This window comes from Chionomys nivalis, chromosome 11 (assembly GCF_950005125.1).
Source record: "Chionomys nivalis chromosome 11, mChiNiv1.1, whole genome shotgun sequence".
NCBI classification, from domain to species: domain Eukaryota; kingdom Metazoa; phylum Chordata; class Mammalia; order Rodentia; family Cricetidae; genus Chionomys; species Chionomys nivalis.
Window position 1 is genome coordinate 7,026,469 of NC_080096.1, and position 13,555 is coordinate 7,040,023.

At 44.9% G+C, this 13,555-nt stretch overlaps 1 protein-coding gene across 9 annotated transcripts in view; it reads left to right on the plus strand.

The window, feature by feature from the left end:
- Nucleotides 1–1,190: 1,190 nt before the first annotated feature.
- The window catches only part of Kif1b (kinesin family member 1B), a 140,543-nt gene continuing 128,178 nt past the window's right edge, over nucleotides 1,191–13,555 (plus strand). For 8 of the 9 annotated variants that reach the window (XM_057785182.1, XM_057785188.1, XM_057785184.1 and 5 more), the window contains exon 1: nucleotides 1,205–1,474. The gene's annotated coding sequence lies outside the window, so the exon portion shown is untranslated. Of the gene's footprint in view, nucleotides 1,475–13,555 lie in introns of all 9 variants that reach the window. The other variant, XM_057785191.1, reaches the window with a different exon arrangement.

Here is a 13,555-nt window from a genome sequence, read left to right on the forward strand (position 1 = left end):
GCCTGGTCTACAAAGTGCGTTCCAGGGCAGCCGGGGCTACAAAGTGAGACCCTTTTACAACAAAACAAAACAAACGAATAAATACAATGAGAACTGTCCAAAAAATATGGAATTACTGGGTCATGGCGATTTTCCAGAACCGTTAGTTTAGAAAGTTAATTTTCATTTTCATGTTTTGGTGTGTAGGCCTTTCTCTACCCAAAAATACTGTATTAAAGTCAGGAAGGAGAAAAAAAATCCTACTTTCAATTTCTGCTAGTAAACCCAAAAGACGTTACTCAACCTTCAAAGGCAGTGTGATTGGCAGGTTGTCATTGTAATTTTTTTTTAAGTACTGAATTGAGCTGCTCATGAACGGCTGTGGGCTTTTCCTTTGAGCTGAACCTAAATCTGATTTTTTTTTTTTTAAAAAAAAAAAAATGGTTCGTAGAGCTTTTGTGTTCTGAGTTCTGGAACCCCCTTTAGGGGCTTCTCTCCCGGGCCGCTCAACCCATTCACTGGGCGCCACACAAAGCGTTTTGTTCCCTCGGCTCACACCAGCGCGCCGTCTCCCAAGGAGACGCTGAATGCCCACGAAGTCATGCTTTCCCATTACTCATTCCTCCTTTTCTCCCAAGGTGGCGTGTGGGAGGTGCTGTGCTGGGGTTCGACAAGAATAGGCCAGGAAGCTTTCTGCTGGATACACTCCTGCCTGCGCGTGCTTCCCTTCCCACCGCGCCGGGCTCGGCGGCTTCACCCGTGTGAGCTGTTTTCCAAACCGACAACGACTCCACACTCGGCCGCTCCCACAGAATCCCAGCCCTCGGATGGCAGCTGGACCGTCCAGTCCTGCCCGGTCACTCAGCCAACCTTTTGTCCCTTTACCAAGCGGGTCATCCGGCCACACAGGCGCGGCTGCTACGCACGAACACCCTTGGGGGGTCACCGGCTTCGCCCACCCGACACACCCGCACCCGCACCCGCATCGGAGCCTGGGCCAGCAGGGGGCGCGCGAGGGTCTCCGTCGCTCCGCCAGCCTCTCCCGCCCCCTCTGACGAACTCGCCTTCCTATTGGTCGATCGTTTCCCGATCTTCCTCTCGATTGGTCATCTTTCGCGTCGGTCTCGGTTGCTGGGCGGGCCGAAGTGACGCGCGGCGCTCTAGCTCGGGGCGGTGTCCCGCGCCGGCGGCTTCGGGCGGAGTTTTGGCGAGCGGCGACGCGGTGTAGTCAGACGGCCGTGGTCCTGGGAGGCGACAGCTCGCGTCTGAGCTTCCCCCTGCTCCCTCGCCGCAGCCACCGCCGCGCCCCGGCCTCCCGCCAACCCTCGATGCAGAGCTGGGCGGCTGCGTGATGGGGTTGCGGAGCGGCGCCCTGCGGCTCCCGGCGGCCGCTGCTCGCTCTGAGCTGCGTCGGTGCCCGGCCTCCCGCGCCCCTGCGCGCCCTGGCGTCTTCTGACTTCGGCCGGCTCGCCCGTCGGTCCGCAGCGCCGCTGAGGTGAGGAGGCTGAGCGGAGAGGCGGAGCTGGGCGGCTGAGGGGAGGTGGGCGGTGGTGCGGCGGCGGCCGGTCGAGAGGGCCGCTCCCGCGGGACACACTCCGGGCTGGGGTCGGGCCTGGGGTGGGCGAAGCAAGGAAGCGGGGCGACCGACCGGAGCAGCGGGTCCGCGCTGAGGAGCCTCGCCCTCGGTGGAGAGCCCAGGCTGGCCGATCGCGAGCTCCGGGCTTTGGTCCAGCGGCCTGCGAGTCCTCCGCAGTGCCCTGCACCGGCCCTCCACTTCCCCCGGGCTGCCAGGCCCCGCTCTGTCCTCGGGCCAGCAGAGCCGTCGCTGTCCCGCCGCCGTATCTGCGCACAGTGCAGCTCTGAGGGAGCCGGCCCTGCCCGGCTTGAGGCTAGCTCACCCTCTCATCCCCATTGTGGTTGACATCAGGGTTCCGACTGGGAATGTGGCATTGCCCCTGCGCCCGATGCAGGTAGGAAAGGGCATCCGGTGGTGCGGAGGGCTCAAGGGCTGGACGGAGGAAGGATGCAAAGGGAGGGGGGCTTGTTGGATGCTGGCCAGCTGGGAGGAAGGCTGGTGTGGGCTCGACGTTCAGCCGACCAGGATTACTCTGGCAGCCATATTGGGAGGATGATCTGACAAATCGTTTAGGAGCCAAGTCCGGTTGCTGGAAGGCACCGAGTGACAACCCTGGCAGCTTTCAGGGTGACTAGCCGCACCAGAAGCCAAGTTGTGGGGGTTGGGAGGCCGCTTGGAGCAAGCGAGTCATTGTTCATGCAACGCAAACCCTCCCCGACTGTGAAAGCAAAACTGAGCCCCCAAATCACCCTTTCTCTTTGGTGAATTGCTGCAGGAGCCTTTAGAGTAAACTGGCCAAGAGAGTCCATTCTTGTTGGGTGGGACTCTGGGATTCTGTTTTTATCACCGCTGTCCATTGCTGCCTTGGCCCTCGAAGGCCTGTTGATGCCCATCCTCCTGCGAAGGCCACTTTACCACGTTGGAGACTCTCAGCATATTGCATTGCGTGGATAGATTTTCACAGTAGCCCAGCATGCAGAGATTAGGTAAACTGGAATGTTCTGATAGCAGAGAAGACTTGCAGCAGGGGCTCTGAGGATGCGGCTTGTCATGGCTGTGGAATCTGGAGGTAGCCTAAATTAGATTGTCAACAGATCTCTTGCTTATGCAGCTCTCACTGTTCCAAGCAGCTGTTCTGGCAGCACTGCTTTGTGTCGTTGTGTGCCTGTCCTAACCCGGAGAGAGCGGTGATGGGGTTTGAAGAACAGTTAAAAAGCCACATTACGGTGGATATTCCATTCGAAGGCTGTGCACTTGGCTTAGTCATAACATTTTAGGTTGTGTTTTCACTTGAGAAGTGTGGTAGCGCTTTCTAATTTTGTTGGTATTGATTATGAAGTCATTGAAGTTGTTAATGTTCTATTTGAGGATGGATTATGAAGATTACTCATCTTGGTATTAAAGTAGATCTAGAAATGATCAATAACTGGGTTCAGAGTGAGCCTGTAAATGTGGTTTCCTCTATTTTGAACATGCACAGAACTTGGGGAGATGGCATGACTCCTTCTTCCATATGCTCTTCAATTTAAACTTTATTTATTATATATGTATATTTTGTCTTTGGCAATGGGTGGGGGCTGGGGAGCCAGCTCAGGTCTTAGGCATGTTAGATAAGCTGTCTCCTACTGAGCTATACTTCCACCCTCCATACTCCATTTTTTTAGTGCATAAATTCTTTGTTTAATTTTTTTCTATTTTTTTTTCTTCTTGAGAATGACTACTAAAAAAGTTCCAATGTTTTTCCTAAGAGAAGTCAACACTTTATTTTTTGTAATTTTTATCATTAAGCAATCTCTTTAACCTTCAACAGATACTAGTTTTTTTTGTTTTGATTTATTGTATGTGTATGAGTGTTTTACTTGCATGTGTGTATGTGTACCATGTGTGTGCCTAGTGCATTCTGAGGACAGACAAGGAGGTTGGATCCCATGGGCCTGGAGTGACAGGTGGTTGTGAGTCACCACATGGGTGCTGGGAACCCATGGGTCCTCCTCAAGAGCTTTTAGCTGCTGAGCTATCTCTCTAGCCTGAAGTCAGTAGTTTTTCCTGTACATTAATATTCAAGAAATAAAGAGTGTCTGTTTTATGATTCCATGTCAGAAATAAGAAGAAGTTGTAAGTATATGTTAAGAACTATGATTAAATATAATTTAAGCATTTGATAAAATCAGACCTGATTGTGAGTCTGAAGTGGAGGAAAGATTTCTTAAGTCTGTATAGGTTCTTAACTGTTGAATATCTTTCTGGAATTTATCCAATTAAGTACAATTTCTAAGGCATAGGTCAGACTGTTTTTCATTTCAAGACCAGCTATGAATGCAGTTTTTTTTTTTCTACTAAATTTGTGCAGGGAACAAATTATTGCCCAAGAAAAGTCTGCTAGCAGTTTCCCAGGCCAAAGCTTTCTAGCCTACTTTTTCAGTTTGGGTCTTGTTCTAGGTACAGAATAGAGACAGCAGTGGGTCCTTGCTGCCTTGTTTGCAAAGCCCTTTCCAGGCTTTTCCTGATCACTGTGATCAGCCTTTCCCAGGAGGAAGCATACCCCTGTGGTCTAGTACACCGACATGATATGGTTTCACGGTGTCCTGAAGTTAAAGATGTATCCTTCCTATTCTACCAAGTTCCCTTTGAGCAGAGTCTAGTAAACTTGTAGACTCCCTAAGAGAGAGAATAAGTATGGATACTTCTAGAACCTTTATTTTGGTGAAGGATAGAAGACATCAAACAGATTTTTTTTTATTATTTTTATTCTTTTTTAATTAAAATTTCCACCTGCTCCCTGTTTCCCATTTCCCTCCCCTCCTCCCAAATATTGCCCCCTCCCCCCAGTCCCCTCCCCCTATCCCCATTCCTCTTCTCCTCCCCCCACACCATTCCCCCTCCCTCTCGATACTGAAGAGCAGTCCAACTTCTCCATTAAACAGATTTTTCTGTGATAGGAAAATCTTATGATTTGGATTTTTCTTTTTCTCTTTTGGTTAACAACTTGGTGATTAATTCGTTCTCATAGTCATTAGGAGATAATCCAGCCCCTATAGGGATTCAGGCCTTTATCCTAAAAGAATGTCAACTCTACCATCTGTACTCAGACTCCAGCTCTCTTTATTCTAGGGCAGTTGGTGTCTGCTGCTTGTGCTGTGGAAGCTCCTGTGGTTTCCAGCTAGCCTTTCTCCTTCTCATGCTGTGTAGTATTAGTGATTTTGCAATTGTTTGAGACTGCATATGTGTTTTAAGTTAAAAGTCTGAAAATACCTGTTGGATACAAAACCTTTGTTTGGTTGGGGGAGCAGAGGATTGAACCCAGAGCCTAGAAGTTGTTAGGCAAGTGTTCTACCACTCCGCTAAATCTCCAGCCCCAACTATCATATTGTTTACAACAAAGCTTGTCATTCAGTTATGTATTTTTCTGCCATTTCCACCTTTGGTAACTTGGGCCCTTTGGCCTAGTTTTCCCTTCCATTTAAATTGTATTTTATTGTTATTTTTTGTTCCTAAAGATTGTACCCTGGGCCTTGCACATGCTGGGCCAGGGACTCTAATACGAGCTGAGATTCTAGCCTCATACAGATTTCTCACGTCATCTTGGCAGATGTCTGCAGCTGTATAAATAAACAGTAGTTGTAGAAGCAAGAATGATAAAGTATAGTACTCATTTTGAGCACTTTCTATATGCCAGACCCTTTTGTAAGCGCATTTATTAATTTAATTAATAGGCAACCATGCCAAGAAGATACTGTTATTGTCCCATTTCTCAGTGAAGAAACTTAAACATGCTAAATGACTTCCCTACCATCACTAGCTCTAACTGAGTTATCCTTGTGCTGAACTTCCTAAGAGACACCCATCTCTTCAAATTCTTCACTTCTGCTCAGACACTGCCTTGGCTCTTTTCTAGTTAGTGAAGTTCTGTGCTGCATCTTTTAAGTAATTTATTTATCTTACATACATTCGTATTTTGCCTGCATGTATCTCTGTGTGAAGGTGTCAGATCTTGGAGTTACAGACAGTTGTTAGCTGCCATGTGGGTGCTGGGAATTGAACCCAGGTCCTCTGGAAGAGCAGTCCGTGCTCTTAACCATTGAGCCATCTCTCCAGCTCCTGTGCCCCATCTTTTAACATGTCATCGCTTTCAGATCTCACCCCGATAATTTAGAGCCCCCTCTTCTGTAGTCTCTGTTTGTGTATTCCATGTTAGGTCTCCGAGGCTCTTAGTTTCTTCTTCTCTCGTACTGTCAATGGCTCGCGTTTATTGCTCCAGCTCTTCTTACAATATCAGTATTGGCTGTTTTAATCCTTTGCTCCTCTGAAGGTCAGCTTGAGTCATTCCTGCATCCATACCTTCTGTTCTTACTCTGGTTTCATGGAGAAGCTTCACAGGGCTGGGGATTAGTGCCACCATCCATATTGAGTCCCCCAGTTCTTTGATGTTTGCCGAAACAGGTCTGCTTGGTGTCCTCTCAGGATGTCCACAGTGGCAAAGGTCTCCCACTGCCTCTGCTTAGCAGAATATATATTTACTGCCTCCTAGGGAAAAGGCACGAACTCCTTCAGTCTCCCCTTCCTCTTCTGACAATCCTCCCTGCCCTCCTCCTCTCCTCCAGCCTGAGAAAGGTTATCTTCCCCCAACTGCAGCTAATCCCTTGGCATGTGCTCTGTGTATCACTGGCTCCTAATCTTTCGGGATTTGTTTCACTGGTTGCTCTTATTTCTCCTTTGCTGACTTTCCCCCACTGTTCCTTGAACATTCCTGGCGAGTTCTACCTTGGGACTCACGCTCTGTCTTTAGCCTGGATTGTTCTTTCTCTCTAATCTGCTTGGCTAACTCTTTCACCTCTTTTAGATTTTCACTTAGATCTCAGCACTTCACCAAAGCCTCCCCGACTTAGCTACATACAGCACGTCTCCTTCTTGACTTTACTTCCCTCCCTCCAGTGACATTCACAGTAGCTCATCACTTTTAATGCTTCTTTCCCACTAGAATGGGAGTGCCTCCAAGACAGGGATTCCCTGTATGTATGCAATGTATTGATCAAACATGCAAAAGTGTGAGTCTTTTCTATTAAAAAAATTAAGTGATAAGGAGAGAAAGATTTCTTCTTCATTCCTGTTCCCTTTCTCTTGTTTATCACAGTCACTTATGATGGCATTTTCTCTTTTTGCCACCCCAGCATGAGTGATTCTAGATCCTAGGGAATCTAGATAGATCTTGGACACTGTTCTTGTTCAGGGTTCCAGCCTTTATAGCTAGGTGAAGGTGGGGCTCTTGAACTTTTGTCTTCTTTTGTTTGTGGTGCTGGTGTCACCTACTGGGTCCCCTGCGTTTCTGTCCATTTACACAGTTATCAAGTTCATTGCACACAAAGTTTTATTTATTTATTTATTTTTTTTTGGTTTTTCGAGACAGGGTTTCTCTGTGGCTTTGGAGCCTGTCCTGGAACTAGCTCTGTAGACCAGGCTGGTCTCGAACTCACAGAGATCCGCCTGCCTCTGCCTCCCGAGTGCTGGGATTAAAGGTGTGCGCCACCATCGCCCGGCACACACAAAGTTTTGTATAATTTTTAAAGGCTTGCTTTGTTGTTTGGTTTTGAGAACTAGCACTTGGACCACATAACTATGTATCCCAGTTAAAATACAATTTTGTGTACTTATAATTTGTAATATGAGGGCTTGGGAGATGGCTCAGTGGTTAACAGCACTGTTTGCTTTTCCAGAGGACCTGGGTTCAATTCCCAGCACCCACATGGCAGTTCACAACTGTCTGTAACTCCAGTTCCAGGGAATTTGACACCCTCATAAGACATATATTCAGGCAAAAACACGAATAAACATAAAATAAAAATAAATAATTAAAGCCGGGCGGTGGTGGCGCCCGCCTTTAATCCCAGCACTTGGGAGGCAGAGGCAGGCGGATCTCTGTGAGTTCGAGACCAGCCTGGTCTACAAGAGCTAGTTCCAGGACAGGCTCCAAAATCACAGAGACACTCTGTCTCGAAAAAAAAAAAAACCAACCCCCCCAAAAAAAAATTTAAAAATAAATAAATAAATAATTAAAAAAGATTTCTTTAAAAAATTTGTAATATGAATTGCCTTTGGAAAGTATTTGAGCAAATTACTATAAGCTCCACATATATGATAAAGTTGTTAAAATAAGTAAGCAAAAATCTGTGTACTGAGAGTTAACTAAAATATAGCTTGCCTGGCTAATGTGGTTTAGTTTAGTTTTGAAACATTTAGAAATCAAAGCAAAAAGGAAAATATTAATCATAGAGTTTTTAATCTGGCAAAAAAATGTTAATGGTTTGTTAAGAGACACTTTTTCCAATGTTAAATTCTGAAGCGGATCAGGTGTGGTAGGCATGCCTATAAAGCCAGCAGCACTCGGTCGACTGCAGCAGGAGGAGGTGAGCCTGGTTCTCAACCTCCGTTAAGGCTGCAGCCCTCTAATACAGTTCCTCTTGTTGTAGTGACCCCAACCATAAAAATATTTTTGTTGCTACTTCATAACTGTAATTTTGCTACTGTTATGAATTGTAATGCAAGTATCTGTGTTTTCTTATCGTCTTAGATGATCCCACCAAGGAGGTTGAGACCCACTGGTTGAGAACCGCTGTTCTAATTGAAAGGTGTTTGGTCGTTCTGTACAAAGAGGATCTCTGTGATTTCAAGACCAGTCTGGTTAACTTAGTGAATTTCAGGACAGCCAGGGCTGCATAGTGAGACCCTGTCTCGAAAAAACAAAAACAAGCAAATAAACAAAAGGTCCCTTTGACAAACTAATCCACAGGCTGGCAAGATAGCTCAGTCAGTAAAGGTACTTGCCACTAAGCCTGATGACCTGAGTTTGATTCCCAGCATTCACTTAAACAAGTTTTCCTCTGACCACCACACTGCTGTGTGTGTGCATAGACACACACACACAAACACACACATATACACTCACACATAAATGTAAATTGCTTTCAAAAAAATCCAAATCCACTCGTTTTCCAAGCTGGAAATATAGTATACCTGAATTGCTTTCAGTGAAAAATATAACTGGTGTGGTTTAAATGTACAATTTTATATACAGATTAGTGAAAATCAGCCCCAAACTCATGGTTCTATGTTGGGGAAAGCCTGAAATACTTGTATTTTGTGTTCTCATCTAAAAGAAAACATATTAAATTCAGATCAGTTTATCATGTGATACTTGGTTGCACATGGAAAAGTTGGCCCTTCCTTCTTGCCTCCAAAAGTGACTTATCACCCAGGTATGTAGGTGTGATGAGAAGCTGATTTCAGAAATAAATATTAATACATTTGAATTGTCTTTTGTTTAAAATTTGCCATTTTTGTATCATATTAAGCTGAACTCATTTTCATAGTCACCGTTTATTTTGATCATAGGAGAATGTTAGTGGAATGTTGGAGTCTAAGTGGCAGAGTTTCACATCTGCCTCTTTCCTCTAAAAATCTCTAGAATATGGTGGTCATTAAAGCTAGTTCACTTCTGGATAGATTTAATATTAACTAGTCAAATCTTGGCTCTTTGAAAAAATCTCTTCTGACTTCCATTTAGAATAGTTTATTTCAAGCTGATGAACCATAGGGACTATTGTTCTCTAGTCCCTGGTGCCTCCCCCAAACGTCCAGGTGGGGGCGAGGAATCCAGGGCTTTGTGAATCTGAGACAAGCACTCTACATACAACTGAGCTACATTTCCAGCTCCAAGTTGTTTCTTGAGGCATTTCTTGATTTGAGAGAGAGAGAGAGAGAGGGAGAGGGAGAGAGAGAGAGAGAGAGAGAGAGAGAGAGAGAGAGAGAGAGAGAGAGAGAAACAACACAAAAACATGTCAGCAGTGCAAAGGAAGATTCTTGATTTCACAGTTGCAGAGAGGCAGGAGGACATATGTTTGGTAAGTCTAAAAACTGTACCAGTTTATTTTAGACTGGTTTAAAGAAAACAGTTGGGAAGCCTGGCTGAGCCTGCTCACGCACATTGGAGATTGAAAATCTGATCTGTTGGAAACTGTTCCTGTGCAAACTGACTCCTGGCATTGAGTTAGGATGCAAAAGGCAGCATTCCCATTTAGAATGACTAAAGACCAAAGATCAAGAGTACACACACACACACACACACCCCTCTGTCTCTGTCTGTGTCTTGTACACACATACAAATTCTTACATATTTGGAGCCATTTTACTAGTATAGCCATGGTCCTAACACCTGCTTGGTTTTTATGGAAGTTATTGGATAGAGAAATGCATAAGTGTTACATAGAAAGGAATTTTTTTTTGTTTGTTTTTGTTTTTGTTTTTCGAGACAGGGTTTCTCTGTAGCTTTGGTGCCTGTCCTGGAACTAGCTCTTGTAGACCAGGCTGGCCTCGAACTCCCAGAGATCCACCTACCTCTGCCTCCCGAGTGCTGGGATTAAAGGCGTGCGCCACCACCGCCCAGCTAGAAAGGAATTATTAATAGTATCTATTTTAATGTGTATTGGTGTTTTGTCTGCATATATGTCTATCAGGTCCCCTAGAATTGAAGTCATAGTTGTGAGCTGCCAAGTGGCTGCTGGGAAGAGCCACCAGTGCCCTTAACTGTCAAACCATCTCTCCAGCATCTATTTATAGCATCTCAAATGGGGCTCCTTTGTAGAGATTTACTTCATTCTGTGATATGTTTATTTGTAGTGATATTCTTTCTTTCTATTCATTTATTTATTTATTATGTATACAATATTCTGTCTACATGTATGCCTGCAGGCCAGAAGAGGGCACCAGATCTCATTACAGATGGTTGTGAGCCACCATGTGGTTGCTGGGAATTGAACTCAGGACCTTTGGAAGAGCAGGCAATGCTCTAACTGCTGAGCCATCTCTCCAGCCCCGTGATATTCTATTTGTAATCTAACAAATAAAGCTTACCTGAAGATCAGAGAAGCAGAGCGGCCCGCCACTAGAGAGTTCTTACCTCTACCAGTGTCAGACCGAAAGGGCAATCCTGTCTCCAGGAATCCTAGACTGCCATCTCCAGACTGTATCTGAGCTCTTGTCTCCTCTCATTTTATTTTCCTCTCTCTGCCCAGCCATGTCACTCCTGTCTCCACCTCCCTAGTGCTGGGATCACCTTTGTGTGAGCTCAGCTTCTCCTTTAGACACATTGTGTTGCCCAGGGTGGCCTTGAACTCACAGATCCATCTGCCTTTGCCTTCTGGGATTAAAGGTGTGTGCCACCACTGCCTGGCCTCTATGACTAACTAGTGGTGTAGCTCTGCTCTCTGATCTTCAGACAAGCTTTATTAGATTATAAACAAAATATCTCTACATTTATTCTTTTGGAAACGTAGTCTAATTCAGTATAGGCTAGCTTTCAACTCCTATGTAGTAGAGGCTGCTCTTAAATCCTGTTTTTCCATCTTCCTGCCTTCACTCTTCAAGTGAATGAGATACCTGACTAGCTTATTCTTTTTTTTTTTTTCTTTTGAGGCATGATCTCATGCAGCCCAGATTAGAGCTCACCATCTATCTTAAGATAACCTTGAATTCCTGATCTGTTCTTACTACACAGATGCTTTGATTATAGGTGTGCACCACTTCCCATGCCTTTTTTCTTTCTTTAGTCTTTAAATTACAATTCATTTTTTGAAAATATAGTTCAGTCACAGGCATGGTAGTACATGTCTTTAATTACAACACTCAGGAGGCAGAGGCAGGGGGATCTCTGTGAATTAGAGGCCAACCTGGTTTTTGAAATTCCAGGCTAGTCAGGGCAACATGGTGAGATCCTGTCTCAAAAATAATAAAATAAGTAGAATAAAAAATATTTTTTCCAATGAAAAAGTTCATTGGAAAAGATTGTCTTTTAAATTTCTTCTTCTTTTTTTTTTTTTTTTTTTTTTTTTGGTTTTTCGAGACAGGGTTTCTCTGTAGCTTTGGTGCCCGTCCCGGAACTAGCTCTTGTAGACCAGGCTGGTCTCAAACTCACAGAGATCCGCCTGCCTCTGCCTCCCGAGTGCTGGGATTAAAGGCAGCGCCACCACCGCCCGGCTTAAATTTCTTGATATCAGTTTATTGCTCCAGAAAATTGAGCTTATAATAATTTCTTTTTTGAAATAGAAATTACCTTAGTATAATAAACTCAGGAAAACTTGATTAAGGTTGTCACTGAAGCAAGCACCAACCCAGTCCTAAACTTTATGCAGCTCAGTGAACTTCTTAGAAAACTCTTTAAAGATTTATTTATTTTATTATTTATGTGCCTGGTGCCCATGGAAATAAGAAGTGTGGGATCCCCTGCAGTTACAGAGTATGTGAGCCTTTGTCTCTATACCAAGAATCAAACCTTTGCCGGGCAGGCGGATCTCTGTGAGTTCAAAGCCAGCCTGGTCTACAGAGTGAGTTCCAGGACAGCCAGGGATACACAGAGAAAGCCTGTCTTGAAAAAACAAAACAAATTACTATGAATAGAAGCTCACTGAAAGAAGCTGGGGAGGCCAGGTGGTGGTAGCTCATGCCTGTAATCCCATCACCAGGGAGGCAGAAGCAGGCAGATGTCCGTGAGTTCGAGGCTAGACTGCTCTACAAAGCAAGTTACAGGACAGCCAGAGCTGTTACAGAGAGAAACCCTGTCTTGAAAAAAAGAAAGGAAGAGAAGGAGGAGGAGGAAGAGAAGGAGGAGGAGGAGGAAGAGGAGGAGGAGAAAGAAGAAGGAGGAGGAGAAGCAGCTGAAGAGATGGCTTAGCAATTAAGAGCACTTGTTGGCCTTGCAGAAGACAAAGGTTTGATTTTTTTTTTTTTTTTTTTTTTTTGGTTTTTCGAGACAGGGTTTCTCTGTGGTTTTGGAGCCTGTCCTGGAACTAGCTCTTGTAGACCAGGCTGGTCTCGAACTCACAGAGATCCGCCTGCCTCTGCCTCCCAAGTGCTGGGACTAAACACGTGTACCACCACTGCCTGTCTTATTTCTAGTGATTTAAAAAGACTCTTTCTTGGTTAAAATCTGTTTTCTTTTTACATTTTAATATTTTTATGTGTATGTGTGTTTTGCCTGCATGTTTGTGCACTGTGCTTATGCAGTACCTGTGGAGACCAGAAGTGGGCATTGGCTCCTTTGGGACTTAAATTACAGCTGGTAAAAAACTGCCATGTGGGTGCTGGGGATTGAACTCAGATCCTCTGGAAGAGCAACAAGAGCTCTAAACTGCTGAATCATTTCTCAGGCCCCCTAAATAATGTTTTTTTTTTTTTTTTTTTTTTTGGTGTTTCGAGACAGGGTTTCTCTGTGGTTTTGGAGCCTGTTCTGGAACTAGCTCTTGTAGACCAGGCTGGTCTCGAACTCACAGAGATCCGCCTGCCTCTGCCTCCCGAGTGCTGGGATTAAAGGCGTGCGCCATAAATAATGCTTTTTAAGAAGAGAGAATGAAGTGAACTAATCTCTTTTGGTAATATAATCTTACATGGTTTCCATAGAAGATGAATATGATAAAAATAAATCAAAACAGCCTGGTGTGTTTGTTTGGTTTTATATTGCTGTGGTAAAGACCTTTAATAACCACAGGTGGGGCAGAAAGGATTCTTTGGCTTACAAGTTATGTGTCTTCACCAGGGGAAGCCAAGGCTGGAGCTTGGGGCAGAAACCAGGAGAAGGAACTGAGGAGAGACCACCAGTGGGAGGCAGGTGACTGCTTGCTCTCCAGGGCTTGCTCAGTTTGCTTTCTTACACAACCCAGGACCTCCTCCCCAGGGGTCAACTGGGCCCTTTCCATACTAGTCATCTATCAGGAGGATGCAGGCTTGCTTACAGCTGATCTTATGGGGGCAATTTCTCAACTGAGGACCCCCTCTTCTCAGTGATTCTAGCTTGGTCAAGTTAACGAAACACTAGCCAACACATCTGGTATTATTCATAATAAACAAGTACTCATTCCTGTTTCTTTACAGAAGAATCCATTTGTTTTCTCCTTACTCCTAATAATCCATGTTCCTTCTGAGAACAAATGGGAATCTGACAAGATTAAAGATAAA